General features: G+C 37.3%; 1 long non-coding RNA gene across 2 annotated transcripts; it reads left to right on the top strand.

The window, feature by feature from the left end:
- Window positions 1–15,963: 15,963 nt before the first annotated feature.
- LOC131924414 (uncharacterized) lies at window positions 15,964–20,900 on the top strand. 2 transcript variants are annotated; one of them, XR_009382892.1, is made up of 4 exons: window positions 15,964–16,259; window positions 16,743–16,853; window positions 19,066–19,203; window positions 20,665–20,900. It is a non-coding gene; the product is annotated as an uncharacterized LOC131924414 (long non-coding RNA). The 2 variants fall into 2 exon arrangements; XR_009382891.1 differs by having other exon boundaries at window positions 15,964–16,853.
- Window positions 20,901–23,139: the final 2,239 nt, after the last annotated feature.

Here is a 23,139-nt window from a genome sequence, read left to right on the forward strand (position 1 = left end):
TTAGGTAAGGCCCCTGTCTTTGCATGATATAAAAAATATACTCAGTCCATGGAAACAGAATACTAAGGTATCTTGAGACAAAGGGGAAGTGATTCTTGCTCTTCCATCATCATACGCCCATAGCTGCATACAGCAGTGTTGTGATTATGTAATTGGAATCATATTTTTCAAGATGCATTAGACAGATACAGGATGTAGCAACTTTATGGTATATGCATTTTTAATTTTACAATAAAATGAAATGTGCTCTTTCCAGTTGGACACACTTTTCTCCACATGTATGTGTTTACATGTACATATGAGTTAAAGGAGGCAACAGAATGAAAACAAGATGCACTGATGTGTCCATTCCAGACACTTGGCTGTGGAGTTTCCTGAGAATGAAATGTATCCCCTGAATCCTATGGAACAAAAAATATTTACTTGGGTTTTTCTGTTTGGTTTGGGGTACGTTTACATTTCCATGAGTTCCATTTGAAAATGAATTTCAAGATTATATCATGAGGTAGATACTTATCTCCTATGCTAAATAGTCTGCCATCTTCTTTAAAAAGTTAATTGGAATGTTAAAGTTATAAAGTGACCTGAATTTAAAAGAAAACAAGACATTTCTGCCAGATTTCTCTGCACATCCTACTTAGAATTTTTACACCTGGAAAATACCCGTAAGCAATAGGTAGAAAAGTAATTGGGACATACTGTGAAACTAATTTTTCCACTTACAAAACACATGTTCATTCCCATAGGAAAACAGGCCCACATGAATTGTTGGTGGTTTCCAGTATAAATTAACTATATCCCATACATCAACAAACTTTCAAGAATTTCCAGGTATTCTGGTACCTGAGATGTGGCATCAGGAAGATTGAGGTGAGTCTGAGGTGAACCTAGTCTACAGAGAGAGTTCCAAGCCATCCACAGATATACTTAAAAAAAAAAAAAAGCTATCAAACATAAATAAGAATAACTTCCATTCTGTTACTCAAACAGTTTTGAAAATATCTGCTTCTATACTGAGTTAATGGATCTAGATGGTTAGGTGACATATTCATCTCATTGATGTCTTAGAGAAATACGGAATTTTACATTTGGCCATGGTCTCCTAGAAATGAGGAACGAGTATAGGAGCAGACACTGTATGTAACCAGGGACGAAGACTTAAGGCAGTGTCACACAACATGGTGCCCAAGAGTGGTATAGCTGGATCTTGGGGGAGATTGATTCCCAATTTTCTAAGAAAGCGTCATATTGATTCCAAAGTGGTTGTACAAGCTTGTATTCCCACCAGCATTGGAGGAGAGTTCCCCTAGCTCCACATCCTCTCCAGCATAAGGTGTCTTCAGTGTTTTTGATTTTAGCCATTCTGACAGGCGTAAGGTGGTATCTCAGAGTTGTTTTGATTTGCGTTTCCCTGATAACTAGGGATGTTGAGCAATTCCTTAAACGTCTTTCAGCCATTTGAGTTTCCTCTGTTGAGAATTCCCTGTTTAGTTCTATAGCCCATTTCTTTATTGGACTGTTGGGCATTTTGATATTTGCAGATGGCATGATAGTATACTTGAGTGACCCCAAAGACTCAACCAAGGAACTAATACAGCTTATAATCACTTTCAGCAACATAGCAGGATACAAGATCAACTCAAAAAAATCAGTAACCCTCCTATATACAATTGACAAACAGGCTGAGAAGGAAATCAGAGATACATCATCCTTTACAATAGCCAAAAATGACATAAAATACCTTGGGGTAATACTAACCAAGCAAGTGAAGGACCTGTATGACAAGAACTTTAAGTCCTTGAAAAAAGAAATTAAAGAAGATGCTGTGGGATGTTCTGTATGTCAAATGTGTTGCTGATTGGTCAATAAATAAAACACTGATTGGTCAGTGGTTAGGCAGGAAGTATAGGCAGGAGAAGGAGGAGAATAAAGCTGGAAAGTGGAAGGCTGAGAGAGAGACACTGCCAGCCGCCATGATGACAAACAGCGTGTGACGATGCCTGTAAGCCACAAGCCATGTGGCAAGGTATAGATTTATAGAAATGGATTAATTTAAGCTGTAAGAACAGTTAGCAAGAAGCCTGCCACGGCCATACAGTTTGTAAGCAATATAAGTCTCTGTGTTTACTTGATTGGGTCTGATGGCTGTGGGACTGGCGGGTGAGAGAGATTTGTCCTGACTGTGGACCAGGCAGGAAAATTCTAGCTACAAGAAGATGTCAGAAAATAGAAAGATCTCCCATGCTCATGGATAGGCAGGACTAACATAGTAAAAATGGCTATTTTACCAAAAGCAATCTACAGATTCAGTGCAATCCCCATCAAAATATGAACACAATTCTTCACAGACCTGGAAAGAATAATATTCAACTTCATATGGAAAAACAAAAACCCAGGATAGCCAAAAGAATCCTGTACAATAAAACAACCTCTAGAGGCATCACGATCCCTGACTTCAAGCTCTACTATAGAGCTACAGTAATAAAAACAGCTTAGTACTGGCATAAAAACTGACATGTGGACCAATGGAATTGAATTGAAGACCCTGACATTAATCCTCACATCTATGAACATATAATTTTTGACAAAGAAGCCAAAAGTGTACAATGTAAAAAAGAAAACATCTTCAACAATGGTGCTGGCATAACTGGATATCAACGTGTAGAAGGCTGCAAATAGATCCATATCTATCACCGTGCACAAAACTTAAGTCCATGTGGATCAAAGACCTCAACATAAATCTAGCTACTCTGAACCTGCTAGAAGAGAAAGTAGGAAGTAGTCTTGAATGCATTGGCATAGGAGATCACTTCCTAATATAACACCAGTAGCTCAGACACTGAGAGAAACAATCAATCAATGGGACCTCTTGAAACTGAGAAGCTTTTGTAGAACAAAGGATATGGTTAACAAGGCAAAGCAACAGCCTACAGAATGGGAAAAGGTCTTCACCAACCCCACATCTGACAGAGGACTGATATCCAGAATATATAAGTAACTCAAGAAAGTATCTTTTATATTCTAAAATACTGGAACTTTTGTTTGACCTCACAGCCAGAATTAACAGCACCTGGAGATCCCAAGACAGCTTGCTATCTTACTGGATACTCAACCTGTTTGTTTAACCTACCTTTAAGAGAGCAGGATAACAATCCACCTTACTTGTCTTGAATCTCCTCTGTGATCAACTTATACTATCTAAAGTAATACACAGCAGTAAGCTTAAATTATGTACTCTTCTAAGCCTCCAACTCAGAAAAATACATGTATATCATTCATTGATGGTATAAAATATGGAGTCTGAAAGCAACCTTCTAAAATGTCCTAAGCTGTTATGGAATAACCTTTTTGTACACTGTGAAGATGAGTCTTTGCCAAGGAGACTTCTGATTGGTTAAATAAAGACCTAAAAGGCCAATAGCTAAGCATACCTTCAATCCCAGCATTTGAGAGGCAGAACCAGGGAGATCTCTCTGAGTTCAAGGCCAGCCTGGGCTACAGAGTGAGTTCCAGGAAAGGTGCAAAGCTACACAGAGAAACCCTGTCTCAAAAAAACAAACAAAAAAAAAAAAGAAAGAAAGAAAGAAAGAAAGAAAGAAAGAGAAAAAGAAAGAAAGAAAGAAAATGGGGCACAAGTCTAAACAAAATTCTCAATACAGGGATCTCCCCTGGCAGTGGGACCAGGATTTATCCCAGGTACATGAAATGGCTTTTTGGAACACATATAAGGTGTGTTATATAACTTCTTTCAGAGTTACCAAAATATAAAGTATTGAAATTGAAATTAACGAACATTCATTTTATTTCATTCATGACTTAAAAACCTACTTTTGACTACCAGATTAAACTGAGAATTTAATGAACAGTAACTTTAGCTATTCCACAAAGTGATCCACACCTGTTGTCTGGGTCACTGCTGTTCCATTGGCATCCATACTGAGAAAGTAATATTTGAGGTCTGAAAATGTCTTAGGAAGGTACTTTTTAAAAACTGTATTGGTTGAATATTTTACCAAGTGTATGTAGAAAGATAAGCATACGACTTTAACCTGCCCTTTGTTTGTCTACCCCATGTCTTCCCGGTTGTCATCTCTGTTCCCCTAGACAATTTCATTTCTATTTTTATGTGATGTATACATATATGAAAGAGATTAATTAGTAATGAAATGTACATATACACTGGAATTTTAAAAGCTAAGGAAAGGAATGCAGTAATAATTTTTAGGAAAAGAGATAAAAATGGAGATAGCCATATTACATAAATAAAGTCATGTTATCTTTGAAAAAAATCACTTCATATGTACATGGAGGAGATAAGAGTTCAATGATCCATAAGCATTCTCAGAAGCTTAATTAGAGACTTTTTCTGAGCAAATTTTATATTTTTCAATAAAAACTACTAAAAAAACAAATTTCATAGTATCATTATTTACATGTTTCCCATCACTCATTTTCCTTTTCAAACAGAGAAAATACTGTTAATTTTTTAGTTGCATCTCCAGTGAGGGAATTAAAAAACAAAGCTAATTCTCCCCAGTTTCTGCTCTGAGGAAATCCAGCTGCTGCTTCTCCTCTGAGTTCCACTTACCTGCTTACTGGCTCTTTGGCAATTTTTTCAGTAGAGACCTGGGATTCTTTGTGAATGTCTTCTCTTTGTAGATAACAGATATGTTCAGCATTTAATGGTAGTTCTAAGTGCTTTCTGGAATCTTAATAAAATATTAGATATAACATTTTTTATCTTTATTTGTATAACTCAACTTTTGATTCCTAGTTCCTACTGGAAATGAACCATGAAAATAATTCCTCTACTTGTAGGAAAGTATTCTTTTTTTTCAAAAGTTAGGTTGGGGATTAAGTACTTCATCATTTATACAGTTAAATTTTTATCTAAAGGGATAGTATGACAGAATGAAAACTAAGTAGTAAATTAACAGATTAGAAACTACTGAAAGGCTCTTCATCATGCTGAACTTGGTGGTCCATATCTGTAATTTAGAGGATTAGGCACAAGTTTGAATTCAGCCTGGCTAGCAGTGTTTCCCAAGGGTAGCTGTGGCTACAGAATGGACCTTGTCACAAAAAAAAGAAAAAGAGAAAAAAAAAACCACTCTACATCATGAATACAAATTCAATGTGGTAGTGAAGTTTTGTTTATTAGAACTATTACTATGTACTAAGATTGTATATAAATTATCTAATAAACCAAATTGTATGTTAAGATGTCCTAAGCTGTTATGGAATAAACTTTTTGTACACTGTGAAGATGAGTCATTGCCAAGGAGCCTTCTGATTGGTTAAATAAAGACCTAAATGGCCAATAGCTAAGCAGAAAGAGGTTAGATGGGAAAGCCAACCTGAGAGGACACAGTGAAGAAGGTGGATGGAGTCACAAGGAGGCAGCAGGAGACAAGAGAGAAGCAATATGGACAGGCCATGATGAAAAAGGATACTGTCATGTGGCAGAGCATAGATAAGAAAAATGGGTTAATTTAAGTTGTAAGAGGTAGTTAGTAACAAGCCTAAGCTATCAACTGAGCATTTGTAATTAATATTAAGTCTCTGTGTGGATATTTGGGCATGGGCTGGTAGGACAGAAAAATTCTGCCTGTGTTAAGCATCAAATGTCCCACTTAAATTGATAAATGGTAATCAATAATCCTAAAACTTGTAAGTATAGTACAATGGCTAAATAAATTTCTGTTCTAAATTTATCTTTGTTGTTGTGATAAATACCATGAATAAAATCAATGCTTGAAGGGAAGGATTATTTTATTTACAGATTATAGTCTGTCATCAAGGAAACCAAGGCAGAAATTAAAGTAGAAGCCATGGAAGAATCCAAGGATTTTTCTCTTCGAGCTTGTTTTCAGTCAGCTTTCTTATCCAACCCAGAACTACCTGCCCAGGATATGTCTGCCACCCAAAAGGGGCTAGAGCCTCCAATATCAATCAATAATCAAGATTATCCCTCACAGACAATGTCATAGGCCAATCATATCTGTACAATCTCTCAAGGGAGTCTCCTTTTTTTTTTTTTTTTTTTTGGTTTTTCGAGACAGGGTTTCTCTGTGAAGCTTTGTGCCTTTCCTGGGTCTTGCTCTGTTGACCAGGCTGGCCTCAAACTCACAAAGATCCACCTGACTCTGCCTCCCAAGTGCTGGAATTAAAGGCATGTGCCACTACCACCCAGTGAGACTCCCTTTTTTGAGGTGACTGCTGGTTGTGTCAGGTTGACAATAAAAACTAACTAGTTATGTTTTCTCAATTATTTTTTATTCAAGTTTTCTCTGTGAGAAAGTTACTTACAAAATTGCAGATAATTTGTTTTTCTAAAAATGGGACAATTTCAATCTATAAATCTATGTTTGAATATGACTAAAAGTTAGGTTGATTATCATTTTCACTTTAGATCCCTTGTATGTGAGTAAAATTCATATTTTAAAAGTCTTCACATGAAGACTGTAATTTTCTAAATACTGAGTGCAATAAACACTTTTTAAAACTCATGGCAATTTATCTTCAGTAGTGACAGAGGAGGAGAAGTAATCAGGGAGTCATGGCTGCTTGAATGAAATAAAAAATGCATTCTCTGTGGAAACAGAAAGCTAGAAGAGTGAGGTTGAATTGCTTTCTGCCACAGATAAGGTGAGGAGCATTGGGTATATGAAAAGCAGTTTCCTCACCCTATGTGTGGACAAAGCTCTACATTTCATGGCAATGTCTCTTTTGCCTTTTTATAAAGCATTTTAGATGTTTTAATGATTTGCATAGCCAATATTTCACAATGTTCTCTAGTGTCATAGAACAAAAATGATATTTCACCATGATGCACCATACAGATCACTTTGAAGCTGTAGCAGCTATCCCTTCTAGGGTTTGGAAATGCTCCACTAGCTACTCAAGAAAGGGAGAAACAGTAGTTAGAAGGTTTCTTTCACCTTCCAGTGCCAAATTTAATTAATCCTTTATGATACCTTCTCAGATCTTGCTTGGTTAATTTTCTCAAAAATTTTTAAAATAAGTTTTATTAAATTTCTTATTTGACAATTTTGTATATGCATATAATGCATTATAATTACTACCAAACTTCACAGACTTTTATAGCTCATCACTTCCTGCAAATACACTCCTTGTCTTAGTTAGGGTTTCTACTGCTGTGAAGAGACACCATGACCATGGCAAGTCTTATAAAGGAAAACATTTAATTGTAATGGTTTAGAGGTCAGAGGTTTAGTCCATTATCATCATGGAAGGAAGCAAGGCAGCGTGCAAGTAGATATGGTACTAGAGAAGGAGCTGCTAAATGTTGATTCATAGGCAACAAGAAGTAGACTGATCCACTGGGCATGGCTTGAACATACATGAGATCTCAAAGTCTGCCTCCACAGTGACACACTTCCTCCTATAAGACCATAACTACTCCAACATAGCCATCCCTTCTAATAGTGCCACTTCCTTTGGCGACTCTTTTCTTTCAAACTACCACATTTCACTCTCTAGCCCCCAAAGGTTTGCAGCTATATCATAATGGAAAAATGTATTCAGTCCCACATCAGAAGTCTAATTGTCTATAACAGTCTCAAACTTATTTAAAAGTCTAAAGTTTAAAGTCTCTTCTGAGATTCATTCTATCTCTTAACTGTAATCCCCTATAAAATCAAAATCAAAAAGCAGAATACACACTCTCAACATATAATGGCACAGGCTCTACATTACCATTTCAAAATGTAGAAAATAGAGATCAGTGAGGAAATGCTGAACAAAAGCAAAGCCAGAAACCAGTTGGGCAAACTCCAAACACTACATCTCCATGTCAGATGTGAATGCTCTTCAGATCTCCAACTTCTTTCACCTTTGCTGACTGCAACACACTTCTGTCTCCTGGGCTGGTTCACCTCCCTGTTGGTTCTGCTTGAAAGGTATCCATGGATCTGGCATCTCCAACATCTTGGGGTCTCCAAGACAATCCATGCTTCACCCTCAGCTTCACACAATGACCTCTCTCAGCCTTGATTCAGGGACACCCCTGACACATGCTTGGCCACAGTGGCATTCCTTAGTCACAGGAGGAATTCCAATGCCTCTCTTCCAATCTTGATTCTAAAACAAGAACCACATGGCTGAACTTGCCAAGTTCTGCTGTTTACTGGGGCTGAAACATGGACCCTATGTTCAATTACATCTTCATAAGCATCTTCTGTTTTCCATGGTTTCCTTCACTGCCTGAGCTTGGCTATTCTGGAATTTGCTCTGTAGCCAAGGCTGATCTCAAACTCAGAAATCTGCCAGCCTCTGCCTTCAAAATGCTGGAATTAAAGGTGTGCATCACCACATCCATCACTAAGCTTTTCTTTAATTCTTTTTCACAAGTTGGAAAATGAGCTGGATGTAATCTTGCCCTGAGCTCACCACTCCCTTTATTCCATTTCTTAATCTGTTTAACTCCTTAAATACAGGATTTAACTCCATTCAGCTTTCTGTTGTTCTCTTTCTCTTCAAATATTTTTCCTTATTTAGCTTGTTCCTTTTCATTATATATCTTCATTAGCATTAACACTAATAACCACAGAGTAGAGTCATTATTAGGGTATTTTGAGATTTTTCTCTGCCAATGGAATTAATCCAAAATTGTTCACTGTAGCCCGAAGCAGACTTTTCAGACAGTGGCAAAAAGCAGCCATATTCTTCACCTGAATATCTCAAGACTTGTCTCTAGGCCACATGCTATATTCTTCTCCTCTAAAACCTCTTGATCCAGGTATCCACAGTTCGAATTGCACTAAGCCCCACTGACTTCCATGTTCATATTAGAATGTCCCATTAAGCAGCTCTTAAAGCATTCAACTAATTTTATAATCCACAGTCACAAGGACCATATTCCTTCAAACAAAAGAATGGTCAGGCCTATCACAGCAATACCCTAGTTCCTGGTACCAACTTCTCTCTTAGTTAGGGTTTCTTTTGCCGTGAAGATACACCCTGACCGTAGCAACTCTTATAAATGAAAACATTTAATTGCAGTGGCTAACAGTTCAGAGGTTTAGTCCATCATCATGATGGAGGCAGACATGGTGCAAGAGAAGGAGCTGCTATATGTTCACACACAGGCAACAGGAAGTAGACTGAGCCACTGGGCATTGCTTGTGCATATATAAGACCTTAAAGTCTACCTAGACAGTGACACACTTCCTCCAACAAGGCCATATCCACTTCAACAAAGCCACATTTCCTAATAGTGCCACTCCCTTTGGGTACCATTTTTTTTCAAACCACTATACTCCTCACTACAAAATAACTGTTACCCTTAATTTCTTTTATCTTTGCTTCATAATCAGCTGGGATTTGACCAGGACCTTATGTGTAATCATAGGTTTAGAAATATCCACTGGAGTCTGTCAAACTCACTAGTAGGTACACAACAGAAGACAATGGCTGATTCTTCTCCAGAACCCATCAGCACCCAAGAGTTGAGCTACTAAGCAGAGAAGGGTAAGGCATATGAGCCCCTCCCAGAGCCATGATTGACAACCTACAGGTACAGTCTTATGCAAGTTCAGTGCAGGCAATCATAGCTACTGTGTCATGCCCAGAAGATGGCATTTAACAACCTTCTTCCTGTCTTCTAGCTCTTACATTCTTTCTATCCCCTTCAAAGTAATGAAGGGGCACATTGGGAAAGGAAAGGTTTAAGCAGAGATGATATGGAATATGAAGAGATAAAGGAGAAGAGAAAGAGTTAAAAAAATGTGTCTGAAAAAGACATCTGGAAACCCATTACTTTATACATTAAAGAAAACCATTGAAAAGGGAGATATCCTGCACAACTGGCTAGCACTGCTGTTGAAAGCCATGGGTTTTCACACAAAATCCAAATGCCATGTGTGGGATACCTTATAACCTGTGTGTCAGACAGGCAGGCCACAGAGGCTCCATGCAAAAACATAAATCCTTGCCTTTCCTCTGATGTCTACTCAAGCTAGTTGATGAGACCATCTTACTAAAGACACTACATACCATGCTTGCAAAATGTAGAAGATTCCCACTGGTGCTGTACTGGGATCTGGTATCTTCTTCTCTAATGCCCAACTTTCATAGCCCTAGCTATATACACTGCTATAAGTGCAAGTTTTTCTGTGTCCCAGCATGGCCACGGTCTGGACAAATCTCTCCCACTTGCAACCCCCAAGTAAACACAAAGGTTTATATTAATTAAAACTGTATGGCCATGGGAGAGTCCTTGCTATGTAGTTCTTATATCTTAAATTAACCTATTTCTATTAATCTATAAGTTGCCAGGTGGCCTTTCTTTACCGGTCTGCTGACATGTTGTTCGTTTGGTAGGGACTGGCGTCTGCCCCTTCCCAGAATTCTCCTTGTCTGTTTATCCCACCTATACTTCCTGCCTGGCTACTGGCCAATCAGCTTTTTATTTATCAACCAATCAGAGCAACACATTCGCAACATATAGAACATCCCACAGCACACTGCAGAGGGAGAAAATGGATCAACAGCCTTATACAGCCAGAAGCCCGATAAACTAGACCAACCTGCTTGAAAAGATGTACCTCCTGATGCAATAGTGGAGTAGCTATTATGAGCATAATTAACTGCTTTTTTGTTTCATTTGAGGCCCACTCCAGAGAATGGAATTCATGCACGGTTTGATAAAACCAGAAAAAAACCTGTGACTGAGGAGGTCTTAGGCCCTAGTTGAGAACTTATTATTGTTGATTAACTAAATTCATATGGAGCTAAACTACCTTTAACATGTTTATGTTTATACCTGTACAAAGGCTACTCTCCGCCTTAATCAGAGAAGCCTCTATTTGAAATGCAAAAACTCAAGGATGCTCAGCTCTAACAGAACAATTTATACTACCCACTCTAAGGCTCTGGGAACATAATGGAAGAAGAGGAGGAAAGAATTTAAGAGTCAAAACATTTTATGTTAAACTTAGTTTAACTGAAACTTGAAACATTCCTTCACACTATACTCAGGTATACATTAAATTTTAGTCATGATTGGTTTTATATCTGAATTCTCTCTAATCTTTATTCATGGATATGTGTTGTAAGTCTCAGGAATGTCTCCATATGTGTCAGTGATGATATAGTTAACAAATATGTTACAATCCAATGATGTTTTCCTAATTTAAGTAAAGGCATCTGAATGTAGCATGATGGCACCTTCCTGTAATCCCAGCACTTTTGAGAATGAGACAAGAGGATGGTGATTAGACATCAGTCTTGGCTACTAAGCAAGACCTTGTCTCAAATTTTCACAAGTGAAAGCCAGGAAAATAAGAAAGAGTCTTTGGAGAAAAGAACATCCTGGGCTGCAATTCTGTTTCACTCATCACTGAAAACTAAATTAGTCACTGTTATGGTACAGACTTGCCATTTAGAAACCGATCTTTTGTTGTTAGATATTCATTCAGAAACTACTGCTTCTGAAAATGCCAGTGTGAATTGTCAGCTCTAGTTTTATTATTGATTTTCATCCACTAATTGAAATCTCTTTTCTTCTAGTTCACAATAGACATTTTACAAACATGTCAAATCTAACAATAAAAGTGCAATGTAAGCAACAGCAGCAATGTAGAGAGACAGGTAAGAAAATGATAGGTGACCCAATCTATGGTCTGCCCGACAAATGTATTTCTAAATTTTCTATACCACACCAAATCTCACTAGGGTAAAAGAAGCTATTTTTAAAACTCTTTTTACATGTCACTAAGCACTAACTGGAAATCAATAGACTAGTAAAGTGGGTTGGCATATGGCTTTTAAATTGTTTATTTAGTTATAGGTCATGTTCTGTCAAATCATTTCTGACTTTAAAACATCAAGTAATCCATTTTTAAGTAAGGTAATAGTCTGTCAAGTGTGCATGGTTGGAACATAACTGGAAGATGAATTAGCTAATCAACAAAGTAGTTAAATGTTAGGAGCTACAATCCGAAAGGGTAAGTGTTAATTCAAATAATGTTAAATGGTATTCATGGAAGAAGTGAACTATTCCTCATGCTTTAAGAATAACTCAAGTACGGAATGGTCTGAAAAGGCTTCCTTGAGGGTATTTGTAGAGATATCACAGTCTTATTTCTCAGTTAAGCTAGCTTTGCATTCAAAACGTTACTCTTAATGAGTACATGAATATTTTGTGGATCTGGCCATGGGGAGGGAGTTTCCCTACATTCTTGAAGTGATGAAACCCTCTGAGTGTTCACTCATTTCAATCTTTGGGCTGCACTGATCTCAGGAGACTGTTAGCCTACAGAGTATGCCTATGTACATGGGATAAAATTACATTTTCTAAGTGAAAAAGAGTGATATATTAAAGTAGAATACCAATTAATCATGTTGCAATGGAATTTCAAATGACAGATGTTTTCTGCAAGTCCATGTCCTATAGTCAGACCTTTTTTTAAAATCTACATTGAAATGTAAAATATATAGAACAAGGGTAGATATAGTATCAGACAATAGTATCACATGATTATCACATTTTAAAGTTGAGCTTCCTAACAGTCGATGCCCAATAGATGTTTTTATTAATGAATGCATGCATGAATGAATAGATGAAGAGACTAAGATACTCTGTTTGCAGAGTATGTATTTTGGGGACAAGGAGATACTTGTGCTTTGTTTTGTTCAATGTCTTCTCCTACCAGTCTTGCAGTGATGTCATAAAGAAGGTCAGTTCTTGCTAAGACATTCCTTTTGTAAAGAGACTCAGTCTCATCTAAAACAGAGTGGTCTAAAGCCTCCCATGTAGCTAAGGATGACGTTGAACTCCAGATTCCCCATCCTGCCTCCTAAGAGCTGAGGTTATTGGTATGTACCTCCACACCTATTTCCTCTCTTTTGCTTAGAGGTCTTTTTCTGACAATAAACCCTTTCTCTCTGTAAGGCTACACCACTATAGCCTGGCCTCTTGCCCAGACTCCTGCAGAGCACTCCTCACTGAATAGTAACTTTGCTCATATTCATCACAAGTCTGGGAAGCATCTCTTGCTTCTCTTACATTTCTTCCATCTCATTTATTCAGACTTTTCTCTTTGGGCCCATCAATTCCCACTCTTCATATCTACTGCTCTACATGTCAAACTAGTGTTCTTTGCTCTATCTGCCTGGCTTTTCTTTACCAAAGTCCCAGACGTACGCTCACCAGTTCTCATATTACCTCTATAGTATTCAATTATCCCAAACATAAAGTGAGCCACGTCAAATCTCACATTTCTTTTTAGTCAAACTCTTTGAAGTCTTCATTTAATTTTAAACAAACCTAGATTTTAGCATTATCTTAGATATTATATAGGGCGATCTCCACTTGATGGACCCACTTCACGTGACACAGTATCATTTCACTCTAGTTTCATTGGGACTATCCTTTTACTTCAGGATTGTTTAGGTATCACCTTCTTCCTCTGGACCCCCACACTCACTTGTCATTTATTATCATACCCTTAGATGAAACTTCCTGTGGGAATCCTTTCCTCAAAGGACCACTTCAGGTTCAAACTTTCAACTGTAGTTTCAAAATTGGGCATTAAACTCAAAAGCCACATTGGCAGAGGCAAAAGAGTAATGGTGACTTTATTCAATGAAATTGTAATATGAACAAGATGCCAAGCTAAGCCTGTGCTCAACCCCGTGTTGTACAGAGTTTTTCAGAACAGAAGTGGGAAATACAAGGCCACCTTTGATTGCTAATGCCTTTGATAATGAAAAGTCAACATTATCATATATTTATGGTAGGAAACATTCTGACATCCTGAAATGAGATCTTGTCTAAGTTAAGCTTATTGTACCTTCCCAAGGCATCTTATTTGTTTATAGTCTAAAAGGATGGCCTCCAGTTCCTTGAGACAGGTCCCCTTTGGAATATTACTTTAACTATGTAAAGATGTGTTACATTTGCTTATGCTGCATTTGTTCAGCAATGTAAAGATGTGTTGCTTTGCCTACCTAAGGCACCTGATTGGTCTAATAAAAAGCTGAATGGTAAATAGCTAGGCAGTTGAGGGATAAGTGGGTCTGGCAGACAGAGAGAAAAAGTTGGAGGTGGAATTTAGGCTAGAGAGAGAAGACAGAAGAGAATGAAGGAGAAAGAGGAGATGCTCAGGGCCAGCCAGCTAGGCAGATGGACAGGAGAAGCAGGAAAGTAGGACATACAGAAAGAAAGAAAGGTAAAAGGCCTTTAGGCAAAATGTAGATGAAGAGAAACAGGTTAAAATAAGTTTTAAGAGCTAGGTGGGAAAAGAATAAGATAAGACATATTATTAGCATTCATAGCTAATAATATGTCTCCATGTCATGACTTGGGAACTTGTTGATGGCTCAGAGAAAGTCTGCTATATAGGTCAGCTTGGATTACATTAGGCATTTTCTTTTTTTTTTTTTTTTTTTTTTTTTTTTTTTTTTTTTTGGTTTTTCGAGACAGGGTTTCTCTGTGTAGCTTTGCGCATTTCCTGGGACTCACTTGGTAGCCCAGGCTGGCCTCGAACTCACAGAGATCCACCTGGCTCTGCCTCCCGAGTGCTGGGATTAAAGGCATGTGCCACCACCGCCCGGCACATTAGGCATTTTCTAAAAGGACTTGTGTATCAGACCAAGAGGAAAAAAAATTATAATGACAAGTTTTGCAAAGTAAATGCTTCAAGAAAACAGAGGTCAAAGGCTTTGAAGCATAAAGAAACCTACATGAAATCAGTATATGATCACTACCACATCTGACAAAGCATTCTAAATCACTTCCTATGGTAAAAAAAAAAAAAAAATATGCTCAAGACCTGAGGAAGCTCTGAACCTTTTTCCTTACTTTTTTCATTTCCTATTTTCTGGTTGCTTTCCAGGCTTTCATTATACTGTCTTTCCCTAAGCTCCATATATGATTGGCTATATTACCACTAGACCTTTTAAACTAGTCTCTATTACTATTATTATTATTATTATTATTGGTGACATGGAACTAGGTATAACTAGTTTCCAGGACACAGAGTTATGGTTGTAGGATATTACACACACAGCTTATTATTTTCAGTGAGATATTTAGAATTGGGTGAATAAAAGATATAAATCACTGATGGTTAAGAAATGGCTCTACCTGGGAGCCTAGTGGCTATGCCAGGGGAGCAGGTAAGCTACCTTCACTCTCATTGACTTACACTAGTTTTTCCAGTCTCATCTTCAACCCTGTAGTAGACTGCTTGCTGGAATCCATCCTCCCTCTCTTCCTCCATCCCCTGGAAATTCTGTTTGATCTCACTGTAGATCCATCTTTTCTTCCTATCCCCATCACTTTGTGTTAGCCCCCAACATCTGGAAGCAGTGTTTACTCCTCAGAAACCCCATGGATGCTTGACTGTGATTTCTTGATTCCTGTGGACTCTCCCAGCCCTCCTTATAGTCTACCACCTTTCCTCGGTGTCATTCCCCAGTACCTAAAACTTTTCTACCAGAGATCTCCAGTGACCACACCTAGCAAGGACTCAGGTAGGTGAATCACACTATTCTTCTTGTCCTCTATTAAGATCTTTCAATTCTCCCCCTCAGCCTGGTAACAACCTCCTTAGAAGTGCTCCCATCTCACCTCAACTCCATTCACTGGAGAGTACAAAGAAGCAGGCTACTGAATGGGAAAAGATCTGTACCAATTACCAATCTAATAGAGGGCTAACATCTGAAATAGATGAAGAATTTGAAAAACTCCACATTCAAAAACAAATAAATCAAAATTTAAAAATCAAATACAGACTTAACACATTGAGTTTTCATAAGATGAAGCACAAGTGGTTGAGAAACACTTAAAGAAACGCTAGACATCCTTAGTTACCATAGAAATGCAAATCAAAAACCAATTTGAGATTTCACCTAACATCAGTCAGAATGGCCAAGATCAGTAAAACAAATGACAACTCACAATGGTAAGAATTCTGGGAAAGGGGAAGGCTCATTCGTCGCTGGTGGGAGTACAAACTTGTATAGACACTATGGAAATCAATGTGAAAGTTCCCAGGAAGATAAGACTCGATCTACTTCAAGATCTAGCTATAGCACTCTTAGGCATATATACAAAGGGGACTTCATCCTATCACAAGGACACTTGTTCACCCGGGTTCGTTGCTGCTTCATTTATAACAGGTAGAAATTGAAAAGAGCTTAAATGTCCATCAACAGATGAATGGATGAAGAAAATGTGATACATTTTACAATGAAATATTATTCAACTGTTTAAAAAATGAAATTTTCAGGTAAATAGATACAGTTAGAAAAAAAATCCTGAGTGATATAACCCACACACAGACAAATATGGTAGGAATTGGGTTTATATGAAGATGTTAGCTTAAACATTTGATAGGCATTCCATAATACAGCTAGAGTAAGGGACTCCATGGGAAGAAAGAATTGCCTGAGTAAGAGGAAATGGAATACAGTTATAGAGATACAGAGGAGGAGACTAGAATGGGAGGATTAAACAGAGTGGGAGAGGAAAGAGTGGGATAAGGGAGGAAAACTAGAGATGGACAGCTAACACTAAAGGCCGTCTGAGAGGCCATATATACATCTACTGCAGTAGAAGCTTCATAACACACACACACACATACACACATACACACACACACACACACACACACACACACACACACACACACACGGAAGCTAAATGGAATCACTAAATAAGGAGAAGACAAAGCCTCAACTAGACATCTCTTCCTACCAAATGAAATCTCCAGTGCCAGGAATGAGTTACATCTAATTGAGTTGCTGGCCAAAGATGTCTCATGGAAACCCCCAAGCAACTCCAGCTATAGTCAAGGCTATTGATTCCTCCCCATAAACTTAAGGTAAGGGCCTATTGCTGAGGACTACAACTACATACACATATCACTGAATATGGAAAAATAAAAATGGTGTATAACTAGAGATTTCACCCCTACTGAATACTGTTTACACTCCTGGAAGGTACTCAGCATGCTCTCAGAGGAGAAAGATAATCATCAACCTGTCTTTGATCTACAAAGGTGACCTAACCTACATGATTCACTTGTGCAATCGTGGCATAATGGTTATGGGAATAACAAACCACTACTGAATCATATTCAAGGCTCACTCCATGAGATAAAACCCATGCCAGATCCTGTTCAGGTGGTCAAGGAACTGGAACAAGATAGACCATTGGCCTTGTGGAATACTAAATACTATTGTTCTGCTAATGAAATGTAGCACTGTAATGACTAATAATTACATTCTGTTATGCTCATAGATCAGTGTCTTGCTTAGTCAACATACAAGAATCTTCTACCTTCAGGAGGTAAAAACTAGAAAGAGACCCATTACTGGACAATGTGCATAGAGTATATACTCAGTACTAAGTGGGATATCTCCAACACTTTTCCCTTCAGGGCTCAGAGAAATTTGTGAAGGAGGAAATAAAAAGAACAAAAGAGTCAGTGAGGATGGAAGAAATCAAGGAAACAAGGCCTTCTAGACACAACAGGGTTGGCACACCTATGAACTCACAGAGACTATGGGAGCATGAACAGGAACTGCATAGGTCCAAGCAAGATAGCATCCCAGCACTGAGAAGGAGAAATGAACATAATCTTCCATCCATACCCAAGAAACTTTGCCCACTGACAACCACACATGAAGGATTACTAGTTTTTCCAATGTAATCTCTCTGGGTATACAAATCACACTCAAGGGCAGGTCCCATGATCTGCAGTAGATGGCCAACTCAACATAAACACAGCAGTATTCTAAGCATTTTTTTAAAATATCATAATGCTTTGTCTTGGCATTTTTTCCCCTTACTAGGCTTTTCCTCACATATTGTAGTTTCTGATTTTGTATTTTCTAGGTGGGCATATGTCTGTATGTATGCATGTGATTCTTGGATTTTTCTTTTCCTTTTATTTTTCTGCATTTTTTGTTTTGTTCTATGATGATGTGTTTGTTTTGCTTATCTCATTTTTCTGTTTGTTTTCTAAAAAAGAGAGAAGGCATGAAGTTGTATGGGTAGGGAAGGTCTCAGAGGAGATGAGAGATGGTGAACTGTGACCAGAATATATTGTATGAAAAAAATCTATTTCCAAATTAAAAAGCACAAAAATAAATAGATTCTAGCATATATTAGAAACTTGTTGGTTTTATAACTAGTCCTCTTTCTTATTGATAAATGATTATAGTCCTTTTGATTATGAATAGAGGTTATAGTTAACTCTCACTTAAAAACACATTTCTTTATTCATTCACTTCTAAATCTATCATTATTCACGGGGTACTGATCACAGAGCACAGTCTCATCATGTACAGTAATTTAGATGAGGGCTAAGTTAGTCCAAGCAAGAACATAATAACAAGCCAATAAGCATATTGTGCTCTACAGAGCAAGCACACAACATGTGATTAAAGAGGACCAATGTGTTAGACTGAAACAGACACTCAAAGTAACAACAAAGAATATGGCAGGAATAAACAATGTGAGTGGAAAAGCAAATTGTACACCCTGGACAAAGATGCCAAGGTTCTATGGTCCTGTATCCATGGCAATGAAGATTCAATAGCCTGATACTCGTGGTACTAGATTCTACGGCTCAATAGTCATGGCACTGCTGATTCCATAGCCCAATACGAAGCCATGATAACATACCATTCAGAACTCAGACCCTGATTCCACCTCTAGGAATCTGCCAGTGAAAGTGTGGAATCTCAAAAAATCAGTAACACTTCCAAGTAGAAAAGTGTAAAAGAAAGACAATACTAATACATGTTTGAATATTTAACACCTGATACAGTTATTGGTGGTGAGCTAAGTAAAATGGATCAAAAGTGTTGCATGCATTAACACAAAATATACTTATCAAAAATATACTGTTCTTATTAGGAATTTGGCATTAAAATAAAAGCTTAGGCAAGAATAAGCACAAATGATTTATACACAAACATTCTTTCAATAAATCAAAGGCCAATATAATGTTTGAAATACTAGTTTCCTGATACCTGTCAAAATATCATCCCAAGAATAATTTTTTTTAATCTTTTCCTTCACCAAAGGGCTTCTTCTTTGATGAACATCTTGCAGAGATGTTAATGTAAGAGCACTGAAGAGTCACTGTGTACACTGGGTCTGCTATGGTTTTGAGACCAGACACTGAGAGAAAATATTTCTACAATGAATTAACTACTTTCTAGGTAAACTAGACACCTATAATAGCTTAATATCATTAGATAATAAAAGTAGACTTTATCAACATTTTCTGAAATCCTTAGTGGAAAAGTAATGCAAAATGAGTTAAAATGTGTATAAATATATAAAATCACACATGTATATATAACATGAAAGTATAAGTGAAAACTGAGTATGGGAATAGAGGGAACGAACAGGGGGTAAGAGAAGCAAGCAAAGATAGGTAGCAGATATGAGGAGGAATGTGCTCAATATAAATATATACCTACATGGAAACTTCATGAAATTAATTAACAAATAAAATGTAATCATTAAATGCTAGGATGATCCAGAAAAAATAGAGTTAAACGTATGTTATGAATGGAAAAAAGTATATGCTATGACATGTAGAAGACATTTAAAATATACTTTTATATATCAGATCTTATATGTACACGCAAAGTAGCACTGAACATATAAGAAATGTGGTGTGTTTATAGTTATATACTATCAGAAATACTTATATTTCCTCCTTCCTCAGTTAAAATTAGGACTCAAGTTTTTATAGATAAAGATGTTGGCTCTTTCATCCATGTGTTCTCAAAGGTGTGGAGAGGGAGAACAAAGACCTTTGAAAGTAGGATACAATTTAGAAAGGCAGGTCAAATGGTAGAAAAATGTATAACGTCCTAGATGAGTAATGGGTTAGACTTCAAGATGCCCTAATTACCTAGTGAAGAAAAACTGAAATAAAATTAATGCCTGTAGAAAATGAATAATATGACTTGTTCAGAATGACAGCAATCCATCCAGAGGCTTACAAATTAGACAAGGTTCTACCACCTGGGCATGGGAGGAATAACTGCCGCCAGTTCAGTCCTATGGTGACTCTGATGATTTATTCTTCCACTACATAGATAAGCCAGCCAGTAATGTCATTCTCACAAAAGAGGTTTATATAAGCGAGGCATGTTCCTAGATGCACAGAATATATATATTTTTTCATTTTGTCCTGATCTGCTTTTGATATATAGGGTGGTATATAGAAGAATATAACAACCTTTTGGGTACACACACAACTTATAATATATTATTCCTGCATTTGCAGAGATGAATAACTAGTTATTCCATGGTACTCATGATGACTCCTTGGAATTCCTTGGTATATACTGCGTTGAGTACCTGATATGTATCCCAGGTAGACATTCATAGCTTAGATATAGTAATTCCAGATATATAATGAGTGAGTAAAGTCAGTTGACCTGTATTATGGTTTAGATTTAAATTGTTCCCTAAAGGCTTGTGGTTGAACCCTTTATCTTTAGTACGTTGGGCTATTTTGCTGACTCTGCTCATTAGTCTGCTCAGACATGAGCATGATGCCACACAGTCCCTCTGGTGAGGAGCCACAAGCTCTGATGCAGGGCCCTCTATGATAGAATGAATCCTCTAAAACCAGGAGCCAAACAAATATTTCTTACTTCCAGTTGCTTCTTGCCTGGTCACAGTGATGAGAAAATCAACCCAGCCAATCATCAGGCTTTGATATCTTTGAATTTTTCATTCACCAACTGCAACTATCTCCTGATATTTATGAGCTATTCAATTTTTCATTTCTAGTATTTCCACTTATTCTCTTTTATAATTTCAATTTATCACTGGAAACGTACCAGACTTTACCTTTGTGCTTCTAGAGCCATGAACCAAAGTAAGAACTCACATACTTTTGGGGTATTGTTATTGGCAACAGTTTTTGTTGTTGTGATTTTTCTTATAATTAAACAGGAAAGACGATAATAAAAGCAGCAGAACAAAGAAAAGAGGGTCATGAGTTTCAGAGTGACAGGTTAGACAGCCCACTAACTTCTTTTTCGTTTGTCTGTCTATTGCTGCTAAAGCACGTGTTAGAGAAAGCGCGACAGAAAGCAGCAAGCAGAAGTAAGGCCATTAAAACCACCGATGGAGACGTCTTTTCTCACCAGAGGACAGTTTGGAGGGGTCCCAGGAAGTTCATCCCAGAGAATCTTCTTGAAGTGTGAGAACAGAATTCTCCAAGACCTGCATATTTGAGTGAAACCCAATGCAGAAGAGCCAAGGGTTTGAAATGGCTTGTATACTGGAAGCACAGCATGTAAGGGACTCAGAAGCTGTAGTGCAGATCTAAGTAAGTTGATTGGCAACTAAGAAAAACAAAGTAGACTATCTTTAGAAGGACTGTGCTGAACTTTATATTACAATATGATCCACCATATGCAGATGACTGGGGAAATATGAACAATTATCAAAGCACAAAATAATGAACAAGTAACTAACTAAAATTTGGTTCATGGCTCTAAAGACACAAAGATGAAGAGAGATATATAGTAAGGTCCTTTCTGTTGGTAGACTACTAAGGCAACACATGGCAGAAAACAAGAACTCTGTGTGTGTGTGTGTGTGTGTGTGTGTGTGTGTGTGTGTGTGTGTGCCTGTCTTCTGCTCTCTCCCTACTAACCTACTAGTATTCAGTCATGAAGATTCCACGCTAATGACTCAGCATGGTCATAGTAATTTCTCAAAGGCCCTATCTCTAAACACTATACTTGATTAAATTTTCACCCTCTTAATAATGAACAATGCAGATGAAATTCCAAAATATGAAAGCATGAGAAATGAGTCAAAGTCAACTGAAATAATCGTGTCTCAAGTTTTAATTCTCTTCAATGATATAGAGATTATTGTTAACATCCTGCAACAGCAGATTTTTCATTTTGTTCATAGTTTTTGTTGTAAATGCAGAAGAGATAGGCTATAAAGGGTTTCTTTATTCATTTTGACTGATGTTTATAGGTGCTTCTAAATTCATGTTTCAATACTATAACTTGGATACTGGAATATACTGATATTCCAAACCTTGCCAATGCATTGAAGGTAGGTCTTCAGTGGTCAATACTGCTGTAGGTTAGATGTGCACTTCACTTAAAACCAATTGAGCTCTATTTCATACAGAATGCATGATTTTGTATTTGCAGTCTTGACAGATGACAGAATTTCTGCAATTCTGTTTTCTTGGTGTTTATCAGAGTACACTTTTTTCCTTGAAGATAAATGCTCCTATTGTTAGGGAAATGGCCTTCACAGTAACTTGTGAGCACAATGGAACTGATTAGAAAATTTAGATTTTCTTTTTTACATACTGATAATAAAGATTTTTTTCTGAACCAATTCTCTAGAATTTGGTAAGTGTTTTGAGAAACAGAAACTAGCATTTTCATATCCCACATTACTGCCCTTTGAGCACATGGAAATTGTCTAGAAAGTGCTAGTTCCCAGGCACCTTCCTGCCTGGTTCTCAATACCCTTCCTTGACGGATGGACCTTAAGGCTTACACTTGTTCTTGTAATAAGTTGCTCTTTGTAACTTATTAAAAATTTACTTGTATCTGCTTTGCTAGTTTCCTTGATTTTTTTTTTTTTTGGTAAGTTCACCAAGGAGATTGTCTCTTAAATTCGTTCTAAGAAATTTATAAATGAAAACAGAGTAGAGGGGAATAATTAGAGATGGCTAAATTTCTGGAATCCATAGGTATCACTGAGCTCTTAATTCATCATCTGGGTGGTTCTTCCCTGGAGGCCTCCCCATGAATCCATTGAGCTTGAAGTGACAAAAATAATCAGTACAGCATTTTCTTTGCTGCCCCAAGTGATATGATACCTTGTGAATTAAGCAACCTAATCAATCATCTACTTGACTGATACTGAAGCCATTCTTATTCTGCCCTGAATATTTCAGATATAAAGTTCTAGCAAAGATTATGGTGTTCAAGTTATGCATTTTAATATCCATAAAAGGAGCTATTGGGTAGGCCAGTTCAACCTGTTCTGGATGCCTGTAGATTTTTACTTAATTTTCACTTAAGCATGACTTATTTAGCTTAAAGAGAAGTTAATTATAACCAATTTAAATCGCATAAAAAATTTAC

This window comes from Peromyscus eremicus, chromosome 14 (genome assembly GCF_949786415.1).
Source record: "Peromyscus eremicus chromosome 14, PerEre_H2_v1, whole genome shotgun sequence".
Taxonomy (NCBI): domain Eukaryota; kingdom Metazoa; phylum Chordata; class Mammalia; order Rodentia; family Cricetidae; genus Peromyscus; species Peromyscus eremicus.